This window comes from Chrysochloris asiatica, unplaced genomic scaffold (assembly GCF_000296735.1).
Source record: "Chrysochloris asiatica unplaced genomic scaffold, ChrAsi1.0 scaffold00191, whole genome shotgun sequence".
Classification (NCBI taxonomy): domain Eukaryota; kingdom Metazoa; phylum Chordata; class Mammalia; order Afrosoricida; family Chrysochloridae; genus Chrysochloris; species Chrysochloris asiatica.
Genome location: NW_006408709.1, coordinates 4,057,249 through 4,063,165, shown reverse-complemented (window position 1 = coordinate 4,063,165; position 5,917 = coordinate 4,057,249).

Here is a 5,917-nt window from a genome sequence, read left to right as displayed (position 1 = left end):
TGACAGTTTACATGGGAGAACATCAGGTCCACACTCATCCTATCGTATATTGTTTCATTGCCATGGTTACAATCCCCTCCAGGCATCACCAATCAAAGAAAGGGTACATCCTATAAGCCTGCTTCCCCCACCCCACCCCAACCCTGGTCGTCAGCACACAGCCCCTCTTCCTCCCTGGGTCCTGAGTCCCCAGCTGCTCCATCTCTCCACGTCCATCATTTCTGCCTCCATCTCAAGGATCGCTGCCACTCTGGGTAGGGTTCCATTCTCCGCTATTCTTCCTTCATGGTTACAGGGACCTCTGCTCCTAGCCTGCAAAGTTAATCACTCCCCTCCTTGCCACAAAATGTCTGCTTTTACATTTACAACCTCCACATCTGACTTTCCTTTTATATCTTACATTTCACAAATGAGCAAAGCAAAAATATTTGATGTACACATACAAAACAAAAAATATATATTCATTTAAATGTCTTAAGGGCATATTGTGCAAGTCAGTCTCCTGCCTGGAGGCACACAGCCTTATGCCGTCCACGGGCCTAGAGCCGGCAGTTGCTCTATCTCTTCATGCCCTCACCTCTGCCACCGTCTCTGCTGTCTCTACTTTCCTAGGTAGGCAATCTTGCTTCACTCATGCTCTTCCTTCTTGATAGTCCTGAGATCCCATGTTCCTGAAATGAAAGGTTAACTACTATTGCCTTTTAGTTGCACATCTTCTACAATTACAGTTATGAAAATCAGAATTAATCCTAACAATTACAATTTAACCATAAAATCTTATCAGCATTATCTTCTATCCTCTTTTACCACATCTATCTGGAGAAGAAGAAATCTATTCAGTGGGGATTCTACCTTACCACCCTTGTTCTGAAACTAAGCACACATATGAAAGCTTATAAGCCAGCCACTCAGTGCTTTATACCCTTTTTTAGATAACAATTGTCTAGATTGCCTGTGGATAAATGTTCAACTGCAAAGTTGGTTTGAACCATAATATTGGCAATTTAAACTCACCAGCTGCTCCTCAGAAACCCTATACAGGGTCATTATGAATCAGAAACAACTCAACGGCACTTAGCAACAGCAACAACAACAACCCAGTGCACTGAGGAAACAAGCTTGTTCCTTCCATTCTAATTGAAATTTTGAGCAACTGCATCAATAAGCAAAGGTCCAGTTAATCAAAGGGTAGCAATATACACTTGCTCAGATTCTCAAGCTCAGATTCTCTTTATCTTCTTCAATGTACACTTGCTCAAATTCTCTGGTCAGCAATCCAAGCTAGGTCAAATATTCATTTGGGAGTTCATGCATGCCACCCTGCACTTCAGACCAGCTCGTTGCTTCTCTCTTAGTTCCAGCCCCTAGTGGCTAGATCAGTTCCCATGGGCTAGGGAGTTTACACATCTCCCTAAACTTCAAACCATCCAGGCCTTCCTCTTCTCTCTCTAATCTTGAGGTCAGCTGGTGTCAATGAATCATATACAAACTCAGCCGCAGTTCTTCATTGCTGCATTATCCCCACTCTAACTCACAAGTAGACTCAGGTAGTCACCAGCGAGCATACTAAAGTGTTTGCTGGTTTCCTTTGAGTTTCAGTCTTAGAAGGGGTTTTCCCAGATGGGCTGACTTTTCTTGTCTTGAGACCTCCAAAGCAAGCAGCTTGATTGGTATTCTAGCAGCCATGCAATCTGCTTTCTTTTTCTGCAGGTCTCTAACCCATCATTATTTATGAGTTTATAAAATTAGATAGAAATGAGTAAAAAAATAAATGTTTCCTGCTTAAGATAGTGTGCTGCACAAAATTAAAACATCTAAATTATAATTTGGTCCCAATTCCCCCCACCCATTTTCATAAAACCATTACATTACATACAAAACATACTCACTCTGTTCTATGTAATCCTTCTAAAATTCCCTGGAACTCAGTTGTAGCTAAAATTTGGATCGGAATCCCCAGAGTTTTTAACTGCAGTAATATGAGTTGTTTGGGTTTTTCCAATCAATCCAGGATTGAGGGTGTAGACCACAGAATCACATAGGCCAGTGTGAAGGCTGCATGACAAACATTTTAGTCAGATTAACTATCGGACAGAAGGGGAGCATGCTTATCTGGCAAAGAATCTTTCATTAGAGTGCCATTTTCCTCTCTCAAACCTTCTACTTGAAACCCTCAGAGAGCATTAAAACCCTTATTTTAGCTGGTGCCTGGCTTTGATTGCATTCAATTAGAATGCACAATTTCTAAATCACCCCCCAGATATCAGCCCAAAGTTATTGAAACACAAACTAGTCAGTTTGCAGACCAGGTCTGAAGGTAGTATCAGACCTCAAAATGGAACTTCCACCCCCAAAGGTTCCTGAACTTTACCACAGTCTAGTTCTTTAGTTGGAATCCTGGTGTGGTGCTGTAGGATAAGCACTGGACCACAAGGTTGGGTTGAAGTGCAAGGTCGGCAGTTCAAACTTCTGCTTCCCAGAAGTCCTATACAATGTTGCTGAGTAGGAACTGACTTGATGACACTTAACAACAATGAATAAAGACCTTTAATGATGTTATTTTAATTAGATAGCATTATGATATGTCATATCCAGCAGGGCATCCTTACGTTATCTTTTCATAAATAACCACCTTGCTAAGGCCAGCTTTTATGTCAACCTTCATCCTATGTTTTATGCATAGATTGATTGTTATTGGGTTTTTTTAGCATGAAATATGGAGAAAATAGCCAAACTACACAGAAATCCCTGTTAATATTTACTAGGGCAAAGATAAAAGTAAGAACATGTGAGGTTAGAAGTTCAGACTATACCAAAGAGGGACAATATGAAAAGTGAGAATCTCTCTGTGCTCACACTCCCTCTCACTTCTCCCCAGAGGCAGTTTCTAATGATTCTAGCCTCTTTGAAACACTATAGATTTGTTGTTGGTGTTAAGTACCTTCTAGTTGTTTTGACTCAGAACAACCTTGTATAGTATTCCCAAGGAGCAGCTGGTACGTGTGAACCACCGACCTTAGGGTTAGTAGTCCGGTGGTTATCCCACAGTGCCACACACAACATGTTACTTCAATGTCAATGATACATTCTGTGAAATAGGACGTCATACAATTTGGACTTTAAGTGAATATATTATAGTCTGTACCTATATAATTCATAGTAAAATCTCCATAAAGTTTATTATATAAAACCTTCTAGGAGACACTGGACAAAGTTAAGTGACTTGTATCTACTGAATACAGGAAGCCAGCCCTTGCCAGGTGTGCAGCTGGGTTGTACAAGGGCTATACTAGCAGCCAGATTGGGACTTTGTGCAGGAGGGGTAAAAAGGTGGGGGTGCAAGGAGATTGGGGGCAGTGATGAAGAGATGTGACCCAATGGACCAGGCAGGAAGCAAGTTCTAAGTGCTGGGAGCTCAGCAGGTAGTCATGAGGCCCTGGCTGATGCCTTATTGGTGGAGCTGCTTCCTGATAATTTGCAACTGCCTCTGCCACCACCACCCACCCAGACAGAGCTGGGAGCCACAGAGCACCCTGGATCTGGTCAGCATTGTCTGCACCTAAAGGAGAAGCAGAGGCTCCACAGCAGGTGCTGCCCTGCACCAGGAGTTAAAGGCAGAATGGCTGCTGGTCTAGTGAATGAAGCCAGAAAAAGGGGAAGGAGGAAGGTGAGAAAGACGAGCTTGGGGATTGGAACGCACTTTGGCACCCTGCTGCTTGTTCACTTTGAGAGTTTGAAATCTATAAAATCATAAATGAAAAGCAATAGACAAAAGAGAGCAGCTTTCCCTTTTAAAAAAAAGCCTTTTGGGACCACAGACATATATGCAGTGGGACATTGGCCAAACAGACATTACGTGAGACATACTTGTATCTGAATATCTGAATACAAGCATATTCTCAAGTACAGTTTTATATATAAAGATTTTATGTTAAACATCCTTTTCTTTGCTTTAAAAAAAAATCTTTTTTAGGGATTATTCCAAACCAAACCAGACCCACTGCCATCGACTCAACTCCAACTCACAGCAGCCCAATGAGACAAAAATAGAATTGACACATAGGATTTCCAAAACTCTGGTGTGGTGCTGTAGGCTAAGCAATGGATTGCAAGGTTGGTTTGAAGCACAAATTCAGCAGTTGAAGCTCAGCAACTGTTCCTCTGTAAACCTATACAAAGTCGATATGAGTAGGCTCCCACTCAACAGCACTTAAACAATCTTTACAGAAGCAGATTGCCATGTATTTCTCTCTTGGAGTGGCTGGTGGATTCAAACCCCTGATGTTTTGGTATGCAGCTGAAAACTTTAACCTCTACATCACCAGGGCCCCTGTTAGAGAATCGTACATTTGTATATGTTGTTGTTAAGTGTCATCAAGTCAATTCTGACTCATAGCTACCCTGTATAAGGTTTCCAAGGAGCAGCTGGTGGGGTTGAATCACTGACCTTGTGGTTAGTAGTCCAGTGTTTATCTGTTTTTGTAGTAATCTAATTCATTCTTTTCAAGGACTGATTTGTATTAAATAATATGAATAAAATATATTTTAAAAGTTTGCTATTTACATAAACTTTGTTCTTTAATTTCTTATTGGTGCTTTTTGTTTGCTGTTATTATTACACACAAGGAGTCCTTTTGTGGTACTGAGGGTTAGTACATTAGACTGCAAGGTTGGTTTGGACCACAAGGCTGGCAGTTCAAGCTCACCAACTGCTCCTTAGAAACCCTGTATAGGGTCACTATGAGTCAGATCTGACTGGATAGCATTTAACAACAACAACACCATTACATACAAAGCAGCAATAATTATCAGTGAGTTTTTGCAAATGTATCCATAGAAGACTTTTTTTTCTTAAAGAATGTCAGCCCTTTCATTCTGAGAAAGGGTGCCTAAAGGTCTCTCATTACCTTAGTCTACAAATAGACATTGAGTACTATATTTGCATCAATTTGATCCAGTGGAGAAATTCCAAGCCACAGTGTTTGAGCTTCTATTCTTAAGTGGGGAAAAGTTTATTTTTTTTTTTTTTTATAACATTTTAACAATTTTGTAGTCCTTTCCTAAATAATCTATTATTGTAAGCATCATTCAGATAGAAATCAAATATGTTTATGATTTACTGGGTGTTTTACACTTAGTATTTTGACAAAATATTTAAATGTATTACTAAAATACATTTAATGTTTCACACATTTCTAATGGAAATGTAAAATAATGCAGCAGCTTTGGAAAACAGTTTAACAGTTACTCAAAAAGTGAAGCATAAGGTTACCATATGACCCAGCAATTCCACTTCAATTTCAAGAAAATTTAAAACATATGTCCACACAAAAACTTGTACATGAATGTTAACAGCAACATTATTTAAATGCCCAACAATAGATGAATTTAAAGAAAAAAGTTGATTCTGATTTATAGCTATCCTATATGACAAGGTTTCTAAGGTTGTAAATCTTTACAGAAGCACACAGTCATATCTTTCTCCTACAGAACAGCTGGTTACGAAACACCAAACTTTCATTTAGTAGATGTTGGTTAGTTCAACCAGGACTCCTTTTACTGTCCAATAAATAAACAAAAGACAGCATATCTGCATAATGGAATATTATTAAACCATAAAAAAATGAGGCACTGAACTCTATAAAACGGATGAATCTTAGAATCATTATACTAAGTGAAAGAAGCCAGACAGAGGCCACATATTGCATGATTCCATTTACATAAAATGTTTAAAATGTACAACTAGATAGAGAAAAAGTAAATTAGTGATATCCAGAAATAACAGCATGGATAGTATCTGTTAATAGATATTTGTTGTTTTTGTTGTTACAGAGGAGCAGCTGGTGAACTTGAACTGCCGACCTTTCAGTTCAAATGGATTTTGCAGTCCAGTGTATTAACCCACAATGCCACACCA